This window comes from Leopardus geoffroyi, chromosome B4 (assembly GCF_018350155.1).
Source record: "Leopardus geoffroyi isolate Oge1 chromosome B4, O.geoffroyi_Oge1_pat1.0, whole genome shotgun sequence".
Lineage (NCBI taxonomy): Eukaryota > Metazoa > Chordata > Mammalia > Carnivora > Felidae > Leopardus > Leopardus geoffroyi.
This window is the reverse complement of record NC_059341.1, coordinates 3,543,606-3,557,752: the sequence shown is the minus strand read 5'-3', so window position 1 is coordinate 3,557,752 and position 14,147 is coordinate 3,543,606. Positions and strand designations below refer to the sequence as shown.

At 44.9% G+C, this 14,147-nt stretch overlaps 1 long non-coding RNA gene across 1 annotated transcript; it reads right to left on the bottom strand.

Moving 5' to 3' along the window:
* Nucleotides 1–2,206: 2,206 nt before the first annotated feature.
* On the bottom strand, nt 2,207–13,887 carry LOC123590783. The gene is made up of 2 exons (XR_006708972.1): nt 13,154–13,887; nt 2,207–2,419 (listed from the first exon to the last, which is right to left on the bottom strand). It is a non-coding gene; the product is annotated as an uncharacterized LOC123590783 (long non-coding RNA).
* Between the last annotated feature and the right edge of the window lie 260 nt (nt 13,888–14,147).

Here is a 14,147-nt window from a genome sequence, read left to right as displayed (position 1 = left end):
GCATATTACAACTTGTGAAGTTTCGGGATGAGTCAAATTTCCATTGTGGTCTTACCCTATTTGCTTTTCTTACTACCGTTGATATTTAGACTTACATGTTGGGAATTTCCTTAGAGGAAAATAAAACGACAGTGATGTTGTATTCTGCGCCGTAAAAGATTTGAATGAGCTGTTGGGAGGGTGGCACGGACTATAATCTGAGCAGATATGAGCAAGCGTCACGTCCATTGGTAGAAAATGAGCAGATAGGAAAAGCTCTCAAAAAAACAGGTCAGAGCTATATGTAAAGGAAATCTAAGTCAATTATTAGATAGTTTTTTTCATATGACTTGTGATCGAACGTTGAAAAGGAATTTGAATTTAGATAAGCTCTACCAATGGCAATAAATGTTCTCATCTTTATGGGTGAAATCCACTTTTCTCTAATGATTGTAAATGGTAAAGTCATCCCCAGTAAGGATGCTCCCCTGGGTATTTCCTACACGGCACTTTTACATTTTTACCCTCATTATAGAGGTATATGGAAATAACAAAAGGAAATTTGGCATTTTTGCTTTTCTTTGATGTTTGAAGTGGGATACAGTGTAGAGTAAATGCACGTTCTCCTGGAAAGTTTGAGTGTGACAAATGACCTTCTCCTCCTCCACAACATGAAAGCACCTTGCCTACGTGGGGGTTCATTTCTACCCAGTTTAAGTCTCTTCCCGTTGCCTGTGAGGACACACGGTGTGCTTTGCCTCGGCTTTTGCCACCAACTTTCATCTCTGAGACCCTGGGCTCAGCTTTCTTGCTCGGGACCGTGCCCACGGCTTGCATGGTGCTCCTTGGAGGTGTCTGTCTCTACTTATCTCCTGTCGTGTGAATCCAACAGCATTTGTGGTTCCTGAATTGCCCTGGGGCCTTCAGACCGTGATGTGCCTCCTACCATTGCTAAGTGTTTCATGGGGTCGCTCGCTGTAAGCTCTGGATGGGACATGACTACCTCGGGTATGACTTAGCTCCTGTGTAGACCTAAGGAGTTACTTTGCTACGGCGGCCGGAACAAAGACGCATACAAAAACAACAGAAATGTGTTGTCCCTGCACTTCTGGAGCCCAGAGGTCTGAGATCCAGGGCTAGTTGTTACTGAGGCTCTGAGGGAGGGTCTGCCTGGTCCAGACCCCTCTCCTGCGTCCAGTGGGGTCCTGGCCAACTTCGGCGTTCTTTGCCTCACCCCCACCTCAGACTTCATCTCCACTTGGCGTTCTCCCTCCGAGGGCACCCCCTTCTTGTAAGGACACCGCTCAGGTAGGGATCACCCCAGTGACAACTGTTAACTTCATTCCCGCGAAAAGACTCTATCTCCGAATAAGGTCACATTCTCAGGTAGTGGGACCAGGACTTCAGTTTATGAATTCGACACCGTCCAACCCATTACACCTGGAAAAGGTTATGCCGAGGAGATGTCCCCAAATCCTGCAAATCACTGAATTCACACCCATAGGGCCTTTGCCGACCGAGACGCCAACAGCGTGAAGGCAAAAACGGGACAGGAATATTAAGGGGGGGGGGGAGGGGCACGTTCAGTGCAGAGCCCGACATGGGGCTCGATCCCACGACCCTGGGACCTTGACCTGAGCCGAAATCAAGAGTCCGACACTCAACCAACTGAGCCACCCAGGCGCCCCAGATCCCAGACTATTTTAAGCAGTCAGTGTAGCAGGTCTAACCCTGGAGTTGAGAGTCGCAGAACCCACTTCTGCTTCTCATTCTTCCTCAAAGTCATCACATCAGGCAGAATAAAGTCAAGTCTTTGTTTTTTTTAATTCCATTTTTTTTTTTTAAATCTAAGAGTTAATGAGTTCACCTGGGCTTAAGGAGATTTGTAATGAATTTTCAAATCCCTGTAATTATTATTTTTATTGTAATGTTGGATTATTAATACCAAGCTAGAAATGTCGCTCAATATGCAAAACCAGGTGATAAGTACCACTTGGCTTTTAGGAAGCACATTATATAAGCAGTCCATTATGAGAATAATCTCGGGTTATAGCCAGCTCTCAAAAGACCTGGCAAATAAGGTTTTAAAATCAAGGCACTTGCAGGCCATTATAACAACTACATTGGTAAAACGTACTAGAATCCCCACATAATAAGTGTCCCTTAGAGAATAGCAACAAATTATATTAATATTGTATTTCAAAAAGAGTGAAATAATAAGACTCGGTCGAGGTTAAAATGACTATGTCCAATGATACCAATGCAGAAAGTACACAGCATCCATCCCTATTAGTTGTCAGGCTGGAGGGGACACGCGGTCCCTAGAGCCCAGTCATCACCTGGTGGCCATTGCCCCACATCCCACACAAGTGGCCAAGTGCAGATCATGTCGCAGCGCTGTCCTCACCGTGCCAGGAAATGCCAGTGGGCACTCTCCCATCTGCAAAGAAGCAAAAGGCTCCAATTACCAGGAACAGTGAGCGGGAAATCGTGAAGGGCAGGGAGGAAACCCTTAGGACTCATGGAAGCAGGAGGAACGCAGGGCACTGAGGGCAGGGGGTATGGAGCGAGGCACAGGTGCAGGCTGGGGGCACAGGGCAGCTGCTCAGACAGGATGTTGGCAGCTGGTGGACAAGCTGCTTGGGCAGAAGGAAGAAATCTCTGGCTTCGTGGACTTACTCTAAGTCCCGTGACATTGTTGTTTGCCTCAATTAGCTCCAATCGTGAGGACACAATTAAAGGGATAGAAAGTGGCCTCTGACCTACGCTATGCCCCAGAACACTCGTGCCTCATGCATGGAGCAGGGGGCAATTTCCCATTGAGTGAACGGTAACATTTCTGGGAGATAAGGGAGTATGTGTGCTAGTACAATGGGTTGACAAGAAAGTAAGAAACGCAGTGTGTAAGTAAAATGAAACACGCATGACTTTTTGCATCCAAAAGTGTGTTTCCTCCTGCAGTAATAAAAATACTGTGTGTGTTTGTGTGTGTGTGTGTGTGTGTGTGTGTGAGAGAGAGATCCGTCTACATGTAATCCAAAAATGTGCTTAATTTAACCTTAATTTTTCATTATCTTAATATAGTCACATAGTTCAAAATTAAAAAAGATATAATGGAAAAGAATCAGGAAATTCCTCTTTTGGAAATGCATTCAGATGGAGTTCATTACACAAGATGGTCGGTCTCGTGGCTTGAGAATCATACTTCAACGTTTTGTTTGTTTTTACCAGAAGCAGCCTTCCCCAGATTAATCTCCAGCTACCACTAAGAAGCATCCGCTGACTGGGCCTCTGGAGTTATCTCCACAGGTTTGAAGACGCAGGCAAAAGCTGTCCTGAGACTCCTAAATTTAGCCTTTGGAGAAATCGATTGTGCCATGAATTCAATTGACTGTCCCTGGTATCACATTATCCACGGAGTTACTGAGTTTTGGGGATGACCATTTTGATTGCTCAACTGAACGTAATAAAACACTCTGTGGCTTTTTACATGTTCGGGGGAAGTGGAGTGCCGAGGCAATTATTCAGACAATTCATGTCAAAGTTGGATTCTGACCTGAACCATTGGCTGGATCGTGCCTTACAACAGTGGACAATCGTGGCAGGGATCCACCTGAAGTAATTTGCAAAACTTCGCTCTTATCTGTATGATGTGAAGCATGGTGGTCCCCCCGGTGATCCACTCTTTTGCCTTTCCTCTTCCCTGTGCTCCATGAAATCCCAACAAAGGAAAAAGAATCATTCCTAAGGATCATTTGGAAATGTGTTTTTGGGGCGCCTGGGGGGCTCAGTTGGTGAAGCATCCATTCTTGATTTCGGCTCAGGTCATGATCTCATGGTTGGGGGGATCGAGTCTCATGTTGGGCTCTGTGTTGACAGCATGGAGCTTGCTTAGGATTCACTCGCTGTCTCCTCTCTTTCATTCTTTCTCTCTCTCTCTCTCTCTCCCAAAAATAAATAAATAAACTTAAAAAAAAAATAAATGTGTTTTTACCAAAGAGCAAGAAAACTGGACTGGGTTGGGGGATGTATATTATACACGTGAACACTTTTAAAACCAAAAGCAGGTATTCATCTTAACTGGCTTCTAGAAAGGCTAAATACAAATTGCATGAGTTTTTAATGCCTTAAAAGACTCTATTTCAGGCATTTAAACACCATTATTTTTAACAAATGTAATTTTATTTCTGCTATAAGTTCTTGGCAACACTAGGAGAATTTTGCGGAGGAAATTTTGTCCCTGCTATGTGAATTACATTAGATTGCCAAAACTCTTCTAGGACTTGAAGTAACTTTACTAAGTAACTTTAAAGGCCACCTTGATCTCTACAACTTTAGGCTTCAGGGACTTCGGCATCAGACAGAACTGAGTTCAAATCCAAACTCTGCTGCTTTCAGTGGATCATCGGAAAGATTTCTGAACCTCTCTGAGCTTCATTTTACTCATCAGTAAAATGAAACTAATAGGACATACCTTAGTGGGAAGACTGGGTTCAAGAAGAAACAGGATTAAATGGGATAGTGGGATAAAATAAAAATGAGAATAGCTCCTTTAGTGGGAATGTTATGCCTTCTGACTGGCCGCTTGTATCAGTCAGGACGAGCTACATCATGCTGTAGTAACAAAGAAAGCCCCAGTCTCTGTAGCTAGGCACACACAAGCTTTGACTTTTCACTTTCTGCTTCCTCTGATGTTTGAGTTCAGGTCTAGAAGGGCTCACACCGTGTGTGGAGCAGTCTTTCAGCTGCATGGGGCTTGAGGGCCTGGATTCCCACCACTGACCCAACATTTTTAAAGTTCTATGACCTTGGAGAGTGACTTCACATCTCTGAATCTCGTTATATTACCTACAAAGTGGGGAAAATAAAAGAACCTACGCTCACATGTTGGTTGGGAGGGAAAAAAAAGTTACCAAATGCATAAAACACTGGATCAGTTCCTGGCCCAGAGTAAACACTATATACATGCTAGCTACAGTAAAACCTTGGTTTGCAAGCATAATTTGTTCCGGAAACATGCTTGTAATCACACTTGTCTATCAAAGCGAATTTCCCCATAAGAAATAATGGAAACTCAGATGATTTGTTCCATCGCTCAAAAACATTCATATAAAAATGATTACAATACTGTTAAATAACACAAAATAATAAAGAAAATACAAAATATAAAGGGGAATAAACAAATTAACCTGCACTTCCCTTTGAAAACCTTCGTGGCTGGTATGAGGGAGGCAAGAGAGAGGAGGATTATTGTGTAGGACGACTTTCACTATCACTAATGGGTGTTGACTACAGTGTAGTATTAATAAACTCCTGTCATGTACTGTATTTAATGTAACTGTCAATAAGGCAGCAGAGAAAAGGGTCTCTATCTGCAGGCAGCCTGACCTAGAATGAAGCAGAGCTTTCCTAAGCTTACTCTTGTATGGAAAAGCAAAGGACTGTCCCTAGGTGCTCTGAAGTGACAAAAACACACTAGTGCCATTGTGGGCACCTTCCATCATTCTGAAAAATCACTGATTTCTGCCAAACACCATGGCCTGAGACCGAGCATCCGAGCATGGGAGACGATCACTCACAATCCCGCAAAGAGACAGAGAGAGAGAGGGAAGAGCCGTAGACTCAGTTGTGATCATGTGACGTTCAGCGTCACATACGACTCGTATTGCAAGACATCGCTCGTTTATCAAGTTAAAACGTGTTAGAAATGTTTGCTCGTCTTGTGGAACACTCCCAGAACAAGTTACTCATAATCCAAGATTTTGCTGTATTGTTATTCTTTTGCTTTAGAACAATACATGCCTTTTATTCACAAAAATAACTTTCTGCTAATACATTTACTCAGGACCTTTCGGAATATACGTCAAGGTAGACTTGTGGCAATGGTAACAATCAAGTCTCCCTTCAACTTCTAAGTGAGTTTTCTGAAGAGTATAAATACATTTAATTTCTCTGCCAACCTCTGTGCAAACAGAAAGAGCATTAGGTCCGGACTCAGGCGAGCGTGGCAGCAAATCTCAGCTCCATTACTGACCAGAAGGGCAGTATTAGATCAGGAAATTTCTTAATTTCTCTCCCATGCTGTGCCCCTGTCTGTAAACTAGGGTAGGATCAAACCGCCTCATAAGGCTACGGTAAGGATGCAATCTGAAATTGCTTTTGAAGTGCTTATTCTCACATCCGGAACACAAGAAGCTCTCAACAAAGGTAGATATTAACAGTATCATTAGCATCCACGTTTTTGAAATATTTCCCTCCATTCAAGACCCTGACCGAGAGATACGTTTTACAAAGTGTTCTCTGAAAACCTCCATTATGTCCTGATTCTCTGAATGTTCACTTATTTGACATGTTGCATAGAGTCGGGTTCCTTATTATTTATTTATAGCTTGTGGTAACAAACGCATTGTCTCTTTATCTTAAATGGATTAGCCAGGATATAATCTTCTTAAAGGAAAACCCCACAGCACAGGATGCTAAACAAATTGCAGGTGTTAAGATGGCATCTGCAGGGTTTTTTTTTCTCTTTCTAATTGACAAGACCTTTTCACAGATCTATGGGGTACAATGAAAATAACAATGACAACAACAGTAGTAACAACCAGTATTTTTGAGTGCTTGCTTTGTGCCCGGGATCTCGCAATCCTTGCAAATCATCCCATTGGAAAGTTGGTGAATATCAGTAACCTTGTTCTGCCACAGAACTTCGTGACCTAACCCAACAGTGCCTGCAGTCCTTCAGCATATCTGTGGGTTTATTGCTCAGACCTTCTGCAGGTCTAGCCTGTGTTTACACACGCAGCTGCGTTTAGCTTGTAGGTTGGAAAGACGTTGGGCTCAGCGGGAACGGCTACGATCTGTGCCTGTCTTTCCAGAAGGTCTTTCCTGCCAAGCGTTTTCACAGAATGGAATCTCCAACGCACCGCCCTCGCCCCCTGCACAAGCTTGTCCCATGTGCGTTGTGTTCTGCTTGCTTGTTTCATGTAGTTTGATGTCTGACTGGCCAAAGAAAGTCTGGGTGAAGCTTAGATTCAATGTAGAAGAAGAATTCATACCAAAGGAGCGATGCACTGGGCCGTTCCTGCAGAAATCCACCAAGGGCATAATCTCATTTTTACCAACGTGGAAACCAAGGATGGTAGGCATGAAGCATCTTGCCTAGATCATGCAGCTCGTGGGTGATAGATAGCACAGAATTTGAGTCCCACGTGGCTTATTTCATTTTATTCTTAGTTCTAGTAAGTTAGAAAAAATCATCAGGCATTGTTTTTTCTATTGGTATTTTGTTTGGGTGAGGTCAACAAATAATGAGATGAACCCACAACTTGACTTTCTGTGATGCCTCTCGTAACACATACGTGAAAGACACTATGGCAGAGGGCTGGATTTGCTACCCAGAAACCATGCAAGTCACTGTCCAGATCAGAAAGCTGACTCCAAGCCTCCTTTGAACTGGGGTGCAGACATATGGCAAAGTTCGCAATCATGAGAGGTAGGCAGACTTTCCTGGGAGGACTATACTTTCCAAATGTGTTTAAGAAAAAAAAAGAAAAAAAAGATAAAAGATAACAGATAAAAAGGAAAGTTTCTTCAGGAGAAATCTTTGGACCCTTCTCCTCTTCTTTTAGCAGCTTTACTGAGTAATAATTGATAACTCAATTATATAATTGATTACCATCAAGGTAATGGACATACTCATCACCTCCTAAGTTTCTTAGTGCCCCTGTTCACCCTTTCTTTCTTCCTCCTCCTTATTCTCTCTCCGTCTCCCTTTCTCACTTTCTTTCTTATTGGTGTAGGAATATTTAATGTGAGATCTACCCTCTCCCTTTGTTCAGCGCACGACACGGTATTTCTAACTACAGACATAACGCTGTACAGCAGATCTCCAGAGCTCATTTATCTTACATAAGTGAAACTTTATGCCTATTGAACAACAATCTCCTCCCTTTTCCTAACCTGAACCTGGAGCTGCCTAGACAGGCAGCAAGCATCCTAGAACCATGAGAATAAAAACTACAAAGCAGAGATGATGAACCAGAAATTGAAAAACAATACTGGATCTTTGCAGATGTTACTGAGAGGTTCCTTCAGCCCCAGATCCTCCTCCTTGGCACTTAACTTTATGTGAACTAAATACGAGGTCAATTGTGAATATCTCTGTTCATTGTACCCTCTGTAACTTGCAGCTGAGAGTTACCCCAACGGCACGAAGTTGTGTAGAGTCATTTCGGAAAGGGGGAAGTTGACAACACAGAGGTTTTTCAGGCAATTAACTAGGTAAACAGTCCGAGCAAAACATTCATAACATCAACAATCCTGATCATTTTGCAAGTGCCAGTTTGGCCTTGCTGACGAAGGGGACAGTCGCTACAATTACTGAAGCAGTGAAGTCAATGCTTTCCCTTCCTTTACTTCTGGAGCCTGAGCCGAAGGCACCAGGCATCTGTGAGGTGGGGCTCAGGCACGCGACATCACCCAACTAGCTTGCCGTGTGGCCGTTAGACCCAGATGTTGTAATTTAATGAAATAATGTCAGAACCGTTTTAAAAAATGTATTTGCCAAGCTCAGATAGAAACGGTTAACCTCGTGGATAACAAATGTCTGAACATCACTGTCGAATAAGCAAAATATTCCTAACACGCGGTCTGAATGAAAGATCACTTTTGTAACTGAACAGAAAGGTAACTCATGCTTCAGTGGCCCCACATCAAGCAGTTAGATCACGCACCACGCACGGGGTCATGTTAGGTTAGAAATGCACATGAAAATGGTTTTGGGGGTTATTTTACGACGCACGTGCACTATCTGTGAGAACAATTAAAAAGTGTTCATCCTGGGTGGCTTCAGCCCACATGGCTTTATTTTCTGATCCAGTCCAGGTTATTGCTGTTAATTGAAAATCTTGCTATTGCGCTAAAGAGTTCACCTTCTTTCTTTGAAATTAATTTCATGCAGGATGAAGAAAGGAACACCGTGAAAGGGAAAGGTATTTTCCCTTTTTGTACTAAGAAGAGATGGGATAATTTTAAAGAAAGGGCTTCAGGATGAAGCTCCCTGGTCAAGTACCAGAGAATGGAAATGGGGGGTTTTAATTTTATTGATAAAACACTCCCCGTTCAAAGAAAATTAAAGTGAGCCTTTCATAGAAGTTGGTGTCTGATGCCCTATTTTATGTCTATATGCCAGTTGGAGGGCAGAACTGAGCTAACTCTCTGGATCATTCCAGGAGAAAATAAACAACTCTCAAATCTCAAAATAGCCAGAATTGTGTGCAGAATATTCTCAATATTTCGTTGCCGATCCTGAAGCCAAAGTAAAAACAAACTGTTTCAGCACACCCAGGTACATCTTGGCTAGTCATCTGGCAGACCAGTTAATCAGGCAACAAATATTACTTTTCATAGTGTGAAGAACATATCTGGCTAGTCCCCCAGGGTACAAATAATTACATGACCCGTTCCTGGAGTCCTAACAGTAGGGCTTCTAATCAAGGTGGGCAGGTAAGAACGCACACGCCGTGGGGGATCCCAGAGCACCACGGAGCAGAGACAAAGAGGGAAAAACATTGCCAGCACCCTCCTTGTAATGGTAGTTGAAGACACCTTGTCTTGGCTTGGGCCACCAGAGCAGAAGCCCACAGACGGGCTGCTTAAACCACAGACATTTATCTCCCGGAGCTCTAGAGGCTGGGAGTCCAAGATCAAGGTGCCAGCATGGCCAGGTTCTGGGGAGAGCTCTCTTCTTGGCTTGTAGACCACCTCCTTCTCATTGTGTCTTCACAGGGAGGAGGGTGAGAGAGAACTCTCTGGTGTTCTTTCCTCTTCTTGTAAGGACTCCAGTCATATTGGATCAGGGTCCCACCTTTATAATCTCTTTTAATGTTAATTACACCCTTTTAGAGGGCCCATCTCCAAATACAGTCACACTGGGAATTAGGGCTTCAACCTATAAATTGTGGAGGGACGTGATTTAGTCTGCAGCGGTCCCGTGGGCTGGAGGGGGCCACGGAAGAGCTGGGTCAGTGTCATGCGGGTTGCACGACAGTGAGTCTGGGCTGTCTCCTTCAGAAGCATGACGTGCACGTTTCTCAGAGGCCACTACTGTCACGCTGCAGGGTGCAAAACCCTCAGAGTCTGATTTCCGGTGGCCCCAGCCCCAGAATTTGTTCACGTGCCCTCGACGGGCCTTTGCTTTTCACCCAAACAACTCGAAATGACCCCCCAGAAAAGATGAAAGAGACGGGAGTTACAATCTCTGTCTTCACACACATGTGATTTCCAGAGGCTGCATTGTTAGCTATGAACTACGGGAAGTGACTTTTTTGTTGTCGTTCTTTATTACTTGATTGCTCTACAGGAGACATCTCCTACAGAGGCTTACGTGCTCGTGGAAGACAGACGGGAGTCTCCCCCTCAGCCCCTTGCTGAAATATGCTCTCGCTAGAGCAGGGGTTTCGATGTGTTTGGACACAGCCCCTGGCACACAGCTGCTCACTCTGGTTTGAAGGAAGGATGGTTGACGGGCGTCGCAGACGTGTGTTCTAAGTATCTCCTGGTCCTCGTCATCTAGGAAGGGCATCGTTGGCCCTTATATTTAAAACGGCTTTGTATGTCGAGTTAAAATGGTTGTATTCAGGCCGCTCTACGCACACCATGGTCAACAATGAAAGAGCAGTGCTTTGATATTCATTGAGTAAAATAATAGATAAATGAGTCAGCGGGATTCGAATACCCTGAGACAAGGGGGAAAGATTTTTATTAGAAAAGTGACACTTTCGAAGCAGCATTTGAGGACCCATCTGGCCGTCATGTGAAGCATTCACGACAGCCGGAGGGAGGAGTGTGGCCCAAGCAAGAAGACGTTGGGAAGACAGATGGGCCTGACATAGGGAAGGCCCAAAATAGGACAGTGGCCGTGGGGACGGGCAGGCTAGGGTGGACAAATCTGAGGGCCGCCGGGAAGGCCCATTTGCTCTTTGGAAGGGGGAGTGGTGGGGTGGGGAAGGGAAGAAAGTTGGCTCTCGGGATCTCAGGCTTACTGGCTCGGAAGAAGAGGTCACCATTCACCGGGGCAGGGAGGTCTCACTGGGAGAGACTGAACCTGCCGCTTTAGCCGTCCCCATCACAGAAAGTGGGTTTCCTGCAGAGTCCCACCACTTGTAAGGCTCCATAGCACAGAGACGGTCAAGAGGAAGGGACGGGGGAAAGAGGGCAGAGGACGGGGTCCGGACTCCACCTGGGCATACCAGGCACCAGCACAGGATCCGTTCTGTGCTGAGAATCCAGAGGAGGAACCACCTCGACAGACCGGCTCGTCACCCTGCCCTGACTCCTCTTGTGAACGGCCAGATGAGGTGCGTCGGCCTCTTTCTCTGTCGGCTTTGACATTCCCTTCTAAACAACCTTGAAATGCATGTATTTATCCGCTCGTGTTAAAAAGAACTCTTGTCTGAAAGTAGATCAAAGTAGAGTTGCCCAATTCCTCAAACAGATAAACGAGGTGGGGGGAGTCGGGATGTGCAGCATCCCACCCCCCCGAGTTCGTTGTCGTCCTCCCCGGAGACCCACGAGATGCCTCTGCAGATTCTCAGATTCCAAATGCTGAGCCCTCGCGTTGTGATCTGTGCATGAGGAAGGAGACAAATACCACGCGACGAATCTACTCTAGGCCCCGAAGTATCTGAAATTACCCCTGCCCCCACCCTGCATCACAATATTTAGCTTGAGCTCTTTGGGAGAATTAATCGCAAAATGTAGGAGGTAACTTCAAAAAAACAAAACAAAACAAAACAACAAAAAAAATAGAGTCCCGCGGATTCCCAGAGACTAAAAATTCCAATAGCCTTTTATCAGGAAACCAAGAGGAGGCAAGAACCACTAATAAAAATTCTTGCTAGGAGAGCTCATATGGATGTCCTGCAATGAGATCTCTGTCCCCTGGGCGGACCTTTGCCGTTGCTTTTTGAGGAGTGCTGGAGAGCTTTGCTGTGACCCAACAGTACACTTTCGCAAAGTGGTTGGCTAACGTTCTGGAATGTAGTCTATGGCCATTCAATGAATTCTTTCCTCTGAGCAAACAAGCTGGCTCTAGAGCTATTCCACACATGGTCACTTATTCCCATTAGCAACCCCAAACAAGCAAACGGCCTTACCCGAACGGCAGAAAAGGCGAGGTTATTTTTAAATGTGCTCCATTTAACGTGTTTCACAATCTGTGGTTTCCCAACAACAGAAAGAGTTGTACAACCTTTGAAATTACACGAGAATTCAAAAGCAGGCACACCAAGTAGGGAAAGAGGCGGTCGAGGGCAAGTCACACGTTACAAATGAATGAAAATAACAAAGTTCTCTTCAGAGAGCTTATTGCCAGTTTGGTAACCTCCTAGCAAAATCTACGCCAGGAAGGAAAGAGTTATGACTTTGGGGGAGGAACGCATTGATCTAATGTTTTTCTCCCAACAGGCTTCTCGTATTTTTAAAAATAAGTACGCTCCAAAGTAGCTTGGAGGAATGTGTTTGTAAAGGCAGCCTGATTATAAAGCCCAGGAGATTACAGCAAGTCAGGGAGGAGGGGGGTTCTCGGTTTCCCATGATGGCAGTGCCTGCCAAGCGGGCTCAAGTCAACAGGACACGGCTGGAAATCCCACAGCCCCCGTACCATCGGGACGTCCCTACCTATGGAGGGGGCCATCCAGCACCCGCCCACAGATGTCCTACACAGATGTCCAGGGTAATAGCCGCGGCCTCACCAGTAAAACATGTCTGGTGGAAGATAAAAAGAAACCTTGCATTGAGTCCACATTTTTGTTTTCAATTTTCAACCATCTTGACACGTGATTTGTACAAGCTTTGCACGAGCTCTTTCTCGTGAATATTGTCTGGCATCAGCCACTGTCACATCGTTCAGGATTGAAATGGACCTGGCTTTTAACCCCTGACATGATTTCCTGATAAAACGTGCTTTTCAACAGACCCGATAACTGACGAGCCGAGGTCATGGCCAGCCTTGCTTTAAAAAGACTCACCACGCATCACCTGTACCTGTGAGACAGTCATTTCTCAAACAATCCCTTTCATCTACAAATGAGGAAATGAGTCAGCCTTACTAAGTGTTACCTCATCATTGGCGTTTTGCTATTCAGCAGGCATAGGAACGTATTTTGTTACTCACACAAGCCTGGTGTCACCAAGCATACGGGTCCTGTGGATCCCTCCTCTTCAAACAACCCCAGGTTCTATTGTCTAAGATCTCAACAGTCTCTCTGATTGGGAAAGTGCCCGGCCGGTCACAAGACGACATGACTCATTGTCACTGCTCAACTTCAGCTCAGCACAAGAGCTCAAAGAACCAAAGCAGCCCTGTGATGTCATCCCTTTACTATGCACCTTTAACATAGTTCAGATACAGACCTTGTTGAGTAAGACACAAAGCTTTCAACTGAGAAGAACGTGTCTCCACTACTTAGGAGAGCAAACATTCTGGGGTTATGTTTGATTACAAACACCAGACATGCTCCAGGAATCTGGGTGTGTGGTCTCGACTAATACGAAGTATTCCGCAAGGTTTTGAGCTCGACTGACCGGTCACCTGAGTTGGTCAAAGTTTAACCCGACCGACATAGTTGGAGCTTCAATAACCATTCTGTTTCCAGAAGACACTGAGGGGTTTACCTAACCGAACTCCTGGTCCCGAAAGAGCCCATGTGAAAGGGGTTTCCGTAGCCATCAGCTATAGTAACACTTGCAGCAAAGGCTTGTAAGAGGCTGAGTCACTCCTTTTGGTAAAATCCAGCCAAAGTGCAGAAAGCCCACAGGCCACTGTACAGCCAAGACGAAGGAAGTATTTTTAATTGAGCTGATGACACCACTTGCTCGGGATGGCTCCAGCTGGAAAATTGGAGAACAGAACGGGGCAGAGAATGTTGCGTTCAGGAAAGGTTTGGTATCATGTGAAAAGTTAGGTTTCTTTCAAATTTAGCAAATCATTGTTTAGCTTCCTCCTCTCCCCTCCTCCCCTTCCCCCCCACTCTGGCATTGTCTGTTTCCTTCTGGGAGATCTTGAGAAAACATAGAAGCTTTGTCAGTCTCTAAAGAGGAAGCCAAGTATTGTGATAGGGTGGTATATCGCACTCCCTTACCCCCAATGCATACAGCTTGTTTTTGAA